We start from the raw sequence: 12,113 nt of genomic DNA, 5'->3' as shown, positions 1-12,113 counted from the left end.
GATGCACCCGAAAGTTTTAACCGCTGTTGAATTAAATTGCAGATAGCCGCGCGAGATAGCTGGTGGATGATAATCCAGACGACCGGAGTTCGAACCCATATCGGTGCAGTTTTGACCTAACATCAATCTGTGCCATTTTAAACATTCAATTCCACTCCCAACACAAGTCAATCAAACAATTATTATTTCTACAAACATGAATACTCATATATAAAAATGGCGATTCGAGAGGTTATAATAAACATTTCACGAAAATATTTTGCGCCATTTGTTTTTTTTCTATGTCTGTAATAAATCGTATATGAGTATGGCACAAGTCGCTATTATAGCCGGTCAAAGTTGCATATTCATCCAAACAAATTCGGTAAGCATTTGCCATGTATGTATATGGCCTCCACTTTTGCATGCATATGCCAGTTAGACGCATTATATGCCAACCAAATTTTAGGGTATATGATGTTATACATACGCTTGTTATGCGATTTAATGTTTGCTGGGATATTACATCATATTAAAATGTCAATGAAATGCTGATGCACTCGAAAGTTTTAACCGCGGTTGAATTAAATTTCAGATAGCCGCGCGAGATAGCTGGTGGATGATAATCCAGACGACCGGAGTTCGAACCCATATCGGTGCAGTTTTGACCAAACATCAATCTGTGCCATTTTGACGTAGGACTACGTCTTTCATTTCTATACCGGGGTGTAAAATTAAAGTTTCGAAAACGAAAGCGTTACGCCGGAGACCGAGATTTTGAGCGTTTGTGAAAGAGTTTAATTGAATGTTTTCTATCCATGTAACACTGTGACCAAATATGTTTCAATCAAGTGCTATTAACAGGTGGTTATCGAGTTGGCATTAACCACTGGTGGGCTTCCAGTATCGAGGAAAATGTGGAAATAACTAATCGTTACTGAAAATAATCTGCCAGTTCCTCTGGGAATTTTCAAAATATATTCATGTGAAAGAGTTTAATTGAATGTTTTCTATCCATGTAACACTGTGACCAAATATGTTTCAATCAAGTGCTATAACCAGGTGGTTATCGAATTGGCATTAACCACTGGTGGGCTTCCAGTATCGAGGAAAATATGGAAATAACTAATCGTTACTGAAAATAATCTGCCAGTTCCTCTGGGAATTTTCAAAATATATTCATGTGAAAGAGTTTAATTGAATGTTTTCTATCCATGTAACACTGTGACCAAATACATTTGGTTTTGTGGTTTTTCAATCAATCGCAATTAACAGGATAGCTTCAGAAGATTATTCTTCCCCATCAGTAGGATATTTCCGTATCCAATATTGTATGCGCCCGCAATCGATTATTGCTCAGTCGCCGAAAGTTCCGAGCTCAGAGAGTTCATTCCCCTCTAGTTTGCCTTCCAAATTGCCATCGTAAACCACACCTTCTCTCGATTCAATCACACACAAAAAGCATACTTAAGCGATATTCTGGTGGTGAGACACATTCTTTTTTCGTGAGGACATCGACAAGACAACATCGTTGCCTAACGTGCTGGAGGAGGTGGACGGCGAAGGATCGACACATACACGCGCAGAACTCTTTCCGTTAGGATGCCATTCAGCATCGAAAAAGTTCCGGAAAGATCTAATCATTGCTGGAAAATAATCTGCCAGTTCCTTTGGGAATTTTCAAAATATATTCATGTGAAAGAGTTTAATTGAATGTTTTCTATCCATGTAACACTGTGACCAAATATGTTTCAATCAAGTGCTATTAACAGGTGGTTATCGAGTTGGTATTAACCACTGGTGGGCTTCCAGTATCGAGGAAAATGTGGAAATAACTAATCGTTACTGAAAATAATCTGCCAGTTCCTCTGGGAATTTTCAAAATATATTCATGTGAAAGAGTTTAATTGAATGTTTTCTATCCATGTAACACTGTGACCAACATTTGGTTTTGTGGTTTTTCAATCAATCGCAATTAACAGGATAGCTTCAGAAGATTATTCTTCCCCATCAGTAGGATATTTCCGTATCCAATATTGTATGCGCCCGCAATCGATTATTGCTCAGTCGCCGAAAGTTCCGAGCTCAGAGAGTTCATTCCCCTCTAGTTTGCCTTCCAAATTTCCATCGTAAACCACACCTTCTCTCGATTCAATCACACACAAAAAGCATACTTAAGCGATATTCTGGTGGTGAGACACATTCTTTTTTCGTGAGGACATCGACAAGACAACATCGTTGCCTAACGTGCTGGAGGAGGTGGACGGCGAAGGATCGACACATACACGCGCAGAACTCTTTCCGTTAGGATGCCATTCAGCATCGAGAAAGTTCCGGAAAGATCTAATCATTGCTGGAAAATAATCTGCCAGTTCCTTTGGGAATTTTCAAAATATATTCATGTGAAAGAGTTTAATTGAATGTTTTCTATCCATGTAACACTGTGACCAAATATGTTTCAATCAAGTGCTATTAACAGGTGGTTATCGATTTGGTATTAACCACTGGTGGGCTTCCAGTATCGAGGAAAATGTGGAAATAACTAATCGTTACTGAAAATAATCTGCCAGTTCCTCTGGGAATTTTCAAAATATATTCATGTGAAAGAGTTTAATTGAATGTTTTCTATCCATGTAACACTGTGACCAAATATGTTTCAATCAAGTGCTATTAACAGGTGTTTATCGAGTTGGCATTAACCACTGGTGGGCTTCCAGTATCGAGGAAAATGTGGGAATATCTAATCGTTACTGAAAATAATCTGCCAGTTCCTTTGGGAATTTTCAAAATATGTTCATGTGAAAGAATTTAATTGAATGTTTTCTATCCATGTAACACTGTGACCAAATATGTTTCAATCAAGTGCTATTAACAGGTGGTTATCGAGTTGGCATTAACCACTGGTGGGCTTCCAGTATCGAGGAAAATGTGGAAATAACTAATCGTTACTGAAAATAATCTGCCAGTTCCTCTGGGAATTTTCAAAATATATTCATGTGAAAGAGTTTAATTGAATGTTTTCTATCCATGTAACACTGTGACCAAATATGTTCCAATCAAGTGCTATTAACAGGTGGTTATCGAGTTGGTATTAACCACTGGTGGGCTTCCAGTATCGAGGAAAATGTGGAAATATCTAATCGTTACTGAAAATAATCTGCCAGTTCCTTTGGGAATTTTCAAAATATATTCATGTGAAAGAGTTTAATTGAATGTTTTCTATCCATGTAACACTGTGACCAAATACATTTGGTTTTGTGGTTTTTCAATCAATCACAATCAACAGGATAGCTTCTGAAGATTATTCTTCCCCATCAGTAGGATATTTCCGTATCCAATATTGGATGCATAAAACCTTGTGCCTCCAACGTAACGCTCTCGTTTTCGAAGTTCTCCAAATATTCATTCATTCAGAATGAATTCAGATTCAACTTCATACAAATGATCTCTAAATCAACGATAGTCCTACGTCACCCTTGCGGTTATACCATAGATATAACCCACTTCCTGTTTTAAACATTCAATTCCACTCCCAACACAAGTCAATCAAACAATTATTATTTCTACAAACATGAATACTCATATATAAAAATGGCGATTCGTGAGGCTATAATAATCATTTCACGAAAATATTTTGCGCCATTTGTCTTTTTTTCTATGTCTGTAATAAATCGTATATGAGTATGGCACAAGTCGCTATTATAGCCGGTTAAAGTTGCATATTCATCCAAACAAATTCGGTAAGCATTTGCCATGTATGTATATGGCCTCCACTTTTGCATGCATATGCCAGTTAGGCGCATTATATGCCAACCAAATTTTAGGGTATATGATGTTATACATACGCTTGTTATGCGATTTAATGTTTGCTGGGATATTACATCATATTAAAATGTCAATGAAATGCTGATGCACTCGAAAGTTTTAACCGCTGTTGAATTAAATTTCAGATAGCCGCGCGAGATAGCTGGTGGATGATAATCCAGACGACCGGAGTTCGAACCCACATCGGAGCAGCTTCCACCAAACATCAATCTGTGCCATTTTAAACATTCATATTCCACTCCCAACATAAGTCAATCAATCAATTATTATTTCTACGAACATAAATACTCATATATAAAAATGACGATTCGAGAGGTTATAATAAATATTTTGCGCTATTTGTTTTTTTTTCTATGTCTGTAATAAATCGTACATGAGATCTAGAAGTTTGACGAAATGTTAGAACACACAAAATTTGTACAAGTATGACAGAAAAATAAAACTATTTTTACAAAAGAAAAAAAAATAGAGAACATCCCAGCAAACATTAAATCGTATAATTTTGCACGTGCCAAGTCTTACAAGAAATCCGAATAAATCATAATCGCATATGATATCAATCAAAGTATGTATCGTGTATATTTGAAATCGCATAAAATGTAAAAACTCGATTTTATATACCATTATCCAATTAAGTCGCATATCGGTATAATAAACATCAATTTTATGATGTACATTGTCGTAAAATATATTTAATCCGCATCATATGCGTATATTACGCTGATGCAGTTTGTGTGTCGTATAAGCGTATAATTTAAATCGATTCAGTACTGTAGTAAATCGTGTTGCATGCTGAAGAAAATCATGAAACAGTAAATCATATTAGATCCTAATAAAGGACATATTACATCATATTGAAATGTCAATGAAGTGCTGATGCACTCGAAAGTTTTAACCGCAGTGAATTAAATTGCAGATAGCCGCGCGAGATAGCTGGTGGATGATAATCCAGACGACCGGAGTTCGAACCCATATCGGTGCAGTTTTCACCAAACATCAATCTGTGCCATTTTAAACATTCAATTCCACTCCCAACACAAGTCAATCAAACAATTATTATTTCTACAAACATGAATACTCGTATATAAAAATGGCGATTCGTGGGGCTATAATAAACATTTCACGAAAATATTTTGCGCCATTTGTTTTTTTTTTCTATGTCTGTAATAAATCGTATATGAGTATGGCACAAGTCGCTATTATAGCCGGTCAAAGTTGTATATTCATCCAAACAAATTCGGTAAGCATTTGCCATGTATGTATATGGCCTCCACTTTTGCATGCATATGCCAGTTAGGCGCATTATATGCCAACCAAATTTTAGGGCATATGATGTTATATATACGCTTGTTATGCGATTTAATGTTTGCTGGGATATTACATCATATTAAAATGTCAATGAAATGCTGATGCACTCGAAAGTTTTAACCGCTGTTGAATTAAATTTCAGATAGCCGCGCGAGGTAGCTGGTGGATGATAATCCAGACGACCGGAGTTCGAACCCACATCGGAGCAGCTTCCACCAAACATCAATCTGTGCCATTTTAAACATTCATATTCCACTCCCAACATAAGTCAATCAATCAATTATTATTTCTACGAACATAAATACTCATATATAAAAATGACGATTCGAGAGGTTATAATAAACATTTCACGAAAATATTTTGCGCCATTTGTTTTTTTTCTATGTCTGTAATAAATTGTACATGAGTATGGCAAAAGTCGTATTTGGTGCTTTGACAATTCATGAATATATACATATTAGATCGCAATTCAATTCCAACATAATCGCTATTATAGCCGGTCAAAGTTGTATATTCATCCAAACAAATTCGGTAAGCATTTGCCATGTATGTATATGGCCTCCACTTTTGCATGCATATGCCAGTTAGGCGCATTATATGCCAACCAAATGTTAGGGCATATGATGTTATATATACGCTTGTTATGCGATTTAATGTTTGCTGGGTTAAGTCGCAATTCGGTGTAATGAACATCAATTTTATGATGTACATTGTCGTGAAATATATTTAATCCGCATCATATGCGTATATTACGCTGATGCAGTTTGTGTGTCGTATAGGCGTATAATTTAAATCGATTCAGTACTGTAGTAAATCGTGTTGCATGCTGAAGAAAATCATGAAACAGTAAATCATATTAGATCCTAATAAAGAACATATTACATCATATTGAAATGTCAATGAAATGCTGATGCACTCGAAAGTTTTAACTGCTGTTGAATTAAATTTCAGATAGCCGCGCGAGATAGCTGGTGGATGATCCAGACGACCGGAGTTCGAGCCCACATCGCAGCAGTTTTCACCAAACATCAATCGGTGCCATTTTAAACATTCATATTCCACTCCCAACACAAGTCAATCAAACAATTATTATTTCTACAAACATAAATACTCATGTATAAAAATGGCGATTCTTGAGGCTATAATAAACATTTCACGAAAATATTTTGCGCCATTTGTGTTTTTTCTATGTCTGTAATAAATCGTATATGAGTATGGCAAAAGTCGTATTTGGTGCTTTGACAACTCATGCATATATTCATATTAGATCGCAATTCAATTCAACATAATCGCTATTATAGCCGGTCAAAGTTGTATATTCATCCAAACAAATTCGATAAGCATTTGCCATGTATGTATATGGCCTCCACTTTTGCGTGCATATGTCAGTTAGGCGCATTATGTGCCAACCAAATTTTAGGGCATATGATGTTCGAACTTCGGTCGTCTGGATTATCATCCACCAGCTATCTCGCGCGGCTATCTGAAATTTAATTCAACAGCGGTTAAAACTTTCGAGTGCATCAGCATTTTATTGACATTTCAATATGATGTAATATGTCCTTTATTAGGATCTAATATGATTTACTGTTTCATGATTTTCTTCAGCATGCAACACGATTTACTACAGTACTGAATCGATTTAAATTATACGCTTATACGACACACAAACTGCATCAGCGTAATATACGCATATGATGCGGATTAAATATATTTTACGACAATGTACATCATAAAATTGATGTTTATTATACCGATATGCGACTTAATTTGATAATGGTATATAAACTCGAGTTTTTACATTTTATGCGATTTCAAATATACACGATACATACTTTGATTGATATTATATGCGATTCTGATTTATTCGGATTTCTTGTAAGACTTGGCACGTGCAAAATTATACGATTTAATGTTTGCTGGGAATGATTCTGTTACATTAGTTTTTAGTCGGGTACTCATCTGATTCACCCTTTCATCCACACCTTGTATTCACCATCTTGATTCCCGCTCTAACTTGTATCAGTTCAATAAAGCTCTTTGTATCGAACAGTCGCGCTAGTATTTTGCTCTGAACCATATCCGAAACATGGTGTCAGAAGTTTTCGCGGTATAGAGTTCGAGAAACGTTCGAAATCGTCGGGCATTGCACAACCCGAGATCGCATAACATTTTATAAAAGAAAGCGATTAAAACTTTCTTCACGTAATAGCTCTAAATCAAGATGGAGGAGCTAACTAAATTGTTGGAACACCAAAACAAAATTTTCGAGAAGCTTCTCAACCAGCGGCGCGAACCCCAAGCGGTAGCACTAGTACCACAAAATGTGCCGCTCCCGCCATTATGTCTCGAGGGCGATATGGATGAAAATTTCTCATTTTTCAATGACAACTGGAAAAATTATGCCACTGCGGTTGGCATGGACAACTGGCCTGCTGAAGAAAATGCAAAGAAAGTAAGTTTTCTGCTATCAGTTGTTGGCTCGGAGGCACTCAAAAAGTTTTGCAACGTCGACCTGACAGCAGCAGACAGAATATCGCCGGATACTGTACTTGCAGCCATTAAGCTCAAAGTGACACGTACAAGAAACATCATTGTGGATAGACTGGATTTCTTCACGGCTAGCCAGACAGCAGTGGAAAGTATCGACGACTATGTGGTTCGTTTGAAGAGTCTAGCAAAGCCGGGCAAGTTTGCAGCCCTGGAAAACGAAATGATTACCTATAAGCTGGCTACCTCAACCAAGTGGCCACATCTTCGATCGAAGATGCTTACGATGACGGACATTACATCGGCAAAAGCGATAGACTTGTGTCGTGTAGAAGAGATTACGACTAAACACGTACAAACACTTTCAGTAGACACGATGTCAGAGGTAAACAAGATCAAAGCGTCATCATCGAAGGCCCGTTTATGTCAATTCTGTGGTGACTGGCATGCATTCACGAGAGGTTCATGTCCAGTATACGGTAAGAAATGTAAGCTTTGTTCCGGAAAGAATCACTTCGAGAAAGTTTGCCGAAAAAACCCATTGAGTTCGTCAAAACGCAATCGCGTACGCAGAGTGAAGAAAATAAACCACCAAGACACCTCGGATGACAGCGATTCAGAAAACGAGTACAGTGAGCAGTCAGAGGAATCGGAAATGGAAGGGGAAATCGGCAAGATCTTCGACAAATCTAAGAAAGGAGGAAATGTCCTGGCGGAAGTGTTCCTGAAAATTAAAGACAAGTGGAGAAGTGTCAAATGCGAGCTGGATACAGGTGCCAATACCAGTTTAATTGGGTACGATTGGCTGTGTAAGCTGACTGGTGAAACCGATCCGGAATTACTCCCGTCACCGTACAAGCTTCAAGCTATTGGTGGTGGCACTATCAACGTTCTTGGTCAAGTCAAACTACCTTGCAAGTGCCAATCGATGAAGTATATACTCGTATTGCAAGTCGTCGACGTTAGCCACAGGCCACTGCTGTCCTTGAAGGTGTGCACAACGTTTGGTTTGATCAAGTTTTGTAACTCCGTCAGCATGGTACCTGCTCAACCAACGGGAGAAACTGAACAAAATGTGCTGAAAATATATCGTATCAAAGCTGAGAAAATCATTGATGAGTACGGAGACGTTTTTGAAGGATATGGGAAAATGAACGGGGAAGTTACGTTGGAAATCGATAATAGTGTTACACCGGTAATCCAGCAGCCACGCCGGGTTCCAATCGCTCTTCGACCAATGCTGAAGGCAGAATTGGATCAGCTGCAACGAGATGGAATCATCACGAGGGAATATCACCATACAGAGTGGGTGAGTAACATCCTTATTGTTAGACGTGGTACTCCAGGATCCGAGTCAATCCGCATTTGCTTGGACCCTATTCCGTTAAACAAGGCATTGAGAAGGCCCAATCTCCAATTCGTTACTCTGGATGAAATTTTACCAGAGCTGGACCAGGCTAAGGTATTCTCAACAGTTGACGCACGTAAGGGTTTCTGGCACGTAGTGTTGGAAGAGGCGAGCAGCAAACTAACGTCGTTTTGGACCCCTTTCGGACGCTACCGCTGGCTAAGACTTCCTTTCGGTATCTCATCTGCGCCCGAAATCTTCCAATCCAAGCTGGAAGAGATAATTCAAGGATTAAATGGCGTAGAGTGTCTAGCAGACGATCTTTTGATCTATGTCCGGGGTTCAACCATTGAAGAAGCACTTCGCGACCACAACGCTAATCTGGAGATGCTACTGTCACGTCTGAGAGGGAACCACGTGAAGCTTAACAAATCAAAGCTCAAACTCTGTGAAACCTCTGTAAAATTTTTTGGACACGTGCTTTCGAACGAGGGTTTACAACCGGATCACACCAAAATTTCGTCGATCAAGCATTACCCGGTTCCAGCAACCAGGACAGAATTACATCGGTTTATTGGAATGGTCACGTACCTCAGCCGTTTCATTCCCAACTTAAGCGCAAATTTTTCGAAGCTGCGACGGTTGATTTCGGAGAAGGAGCCGTGGCAATGGACACAGGTAGAGGATGAAGAATTTTCAAAAATGAAGTCTCTTGTTCCCGATGTAACAACTCTGCGATACTACAACGTACGTGAGCCTCTGACAATCGAATGTGATGCGAGCTCCTTCGGTCTTGGAGTGGCCATATTCCAGAAAGACGGAGTAGTTGGTTACGCTTCAAGAACGCTAACGAACACAGAAAAAAATTACGCGCAAATAGAGAAAAAGCTGCTTGCCATTTTGTTTGCATGCGTACGCTTTGATCAATTAATCGTTGGGAACCCCTGTGTAACCGTTAAGACAGATCATAAACCTCTTATCAATATATTCAGCAAACCACTATGAACAGCTCCGAAAAGATTGCAGCACATGCTTTTAAATTTACAGCGGTACCAACTAAAGCTGCAATTTGTTACCGGAAAGGAAAATGTTGTGGCGGATGCGATCTCTCGTGCCCCATACGACGATTCAAGGGAACACAGCGAATATCTAAAGCTTAACATCTATAAGATATTCCAGCAGCTCGAGGACTGCAACGTGAGCAGCTACTTGAGTATATCCGACAACTGTTTGGATGGAATTATGAAAGCCACAGAACAGGATGCACCTTTACAAGCAGTAGTAGATTACATCCGAAACGGTTGGCCCACAACCATCGACCGAGTTCATCCAGGCACCAAAATTTACTATAAATACCGATGTGAACTATCTACTCAAGATGGATTGGTCTTCAGAAACGATCGAATTCTAATCCCAAGTGCACTTCAGCGATCCATGATCCACAAGGTACATGTGAGTCACAATGGCATCGAATCGACATTGAAGCTTGCACGGGAAAACATCTTCTGGCCAGGTATGAGCGCGCAAATTACGGATGTGGTGAAGGAATGTTCGATCTGCGCAAAATTTGCTCCGAGTCAGCAGAAACCTCCTATGCAGAGTCATGCTATCCCAATTTACCCTTGGCAGATAGTCTCGATGGATGTATTTTTTGCATTCTATCAAGGCAAGAAACACCAGTTCCTCGTAACAGTCGACCATTACTCGGACTACATCGAGCTAGATGGTCTCAAGGATATGTCCGCCAAAACTTTATCTGAAACCTGTAAAAGAAATTTCTCTCGCCACGGAATACCACAGATCGTCAACACCGACAACGGAACCAATTTCGTGAACGAGGAGATGAAGAATATGGCTATCAAGTGGAACCTCAAGCATTCGACATCGTCTTCTTATCATCAACAAAGCAACGGAAAGGCGGAAGCAGCAGTCAAGATCGCGAAGCGGTTACTTCAGAAGGCAGATGAAACGGGTCAGGATATTTGGTACGTACTGCTCCATTGGCGGAATATTCCAAACAAGATTGGAAGCAGCCCAGTAAGTAGATTGTTCTCACGCAGCACTAGGTGCGGAGTGCCCGCTTCGTTCGAAAAATACTCTCCTCGTGTCGTACCGAATGTTCCAGAATCGATCCTAGAAAACAAGAAAAAAGTGAAGTATTATTACGATAAAAAAACACCTAACTTACCTGTATTGCAAACGGGTTCACCAGTTTACATCCAAGCTCATCCCGAAAGCAATAAATTATGGACTCCAGCCGTTGTACATGAGAAGCTGAACGATCGCTCTTATGTGGTGGGCGCGAACGGTTCCTTCTGCCGAAGAGACCTGGTAAACATAAAGCCGCGTAAAGAACCAGCAACAAGCTCTCTTGATCCGAATCCAGAACGTTCACAACAGAACAATCAGCATACCATTTCGAGAACACAGTTTGAGCCACAAGCAACTAACGGGATGGAAATCGTCGAAAAAGCAACACCATTGACAACTGTCATGCGAGCTGATGATGCACTCGCTGATGCACCGACACCGAGATGGAAAATGAAAGGTAGGAAGATTTTTTAAATCTGTGACGTCACAGATTTTGTTTATGTATGTTACTTTTCTTATAATAGTCCACTACATAGGAAAAGTGTTGTTATTAAAAGTAAAAATAAACAAATGAAATGAACTACTTTTTTCCTAAATCAATGCTAGCGTTCAAAATCACAAGGGCCCGACATTTTAACAGAAACTGAAATTTCAGTGTTTTTGAAGTGTTCGAAACATAATTTCAATTCAATTTTACTTCTCGTTACGTCGACCAAAAACGTAAACGAACAAAGTCAGAGTCATACAATCTTTTGTTCCTTTGACGGATAAACATTTGAGACGAAAAACTTTCCGCTTGCGTCTTAGTTTTAGACGACTGAAATTTTTAGCACCTTAATTGTGAAAAAGTAATTACAATTGCTGACAAATGTCAAACTTCCATGAAGTTGCTCTAGAATCCAAACATAGTAGACATTAGAATACTATATCTGAAATCATAATAATTAAACATTTTAGTTCGTGATATGTTTCGTTTTTTTTCATGATGCGAAAAATATGATTTGGAAATCTGTAATTAGCTTCTGTATATCCTCTTTCAACGTTATTCGTTGACACATTCAATTTTGTACCA

The 12,113-nt window shown here is 38.9% G+C and overlaps 1 long non-coding RNA gene across 1 annotated transcript; it reads right to left on the bottom strand.

Moving 5' to 3' along the window:
- Positions 1–8,048: 8,048 nt before the first annotated feature.
- On the bottom strand, positions 8,049–11,573 carry LOC129768902 (uncharacterized). Its single transcript, XR_008741758.1, has 4 exons — positions 11,365–11,573; positions 11,139–11,278; positions 10,944–11,083; positions 8,049–9,220 (listed from the first exon to the last, which is right to left on the bottom strand). It is a non-coding gene; the product is annotated as an uncharacterized LOC129768902 (long non-coding RNA).
- Between the last annotated feature and the right edge of the window lie 540 nt (positions 11,574–12,113).

The sequence above is a fragment of the Toxorhynchites rutilus genome, chromosome 2 (assembly GCF_029784135.1).
Source record: "Toxorhynchites rutilus septentrionalis strain SRP chromosome 2, ASM2978413v1, whole genome shotgun sequence".
NCBI classification, from domain to species: domain Eukaryota; kingdom Metazoa; phylum Arthropoda; class Insecta; order Diptera; family Culicidae; genus Toxorhynchites; species Toxorhynchites rutilus.
This window is presented reverse-complemented; position numbering and strand designations above follow the sequence as displayed.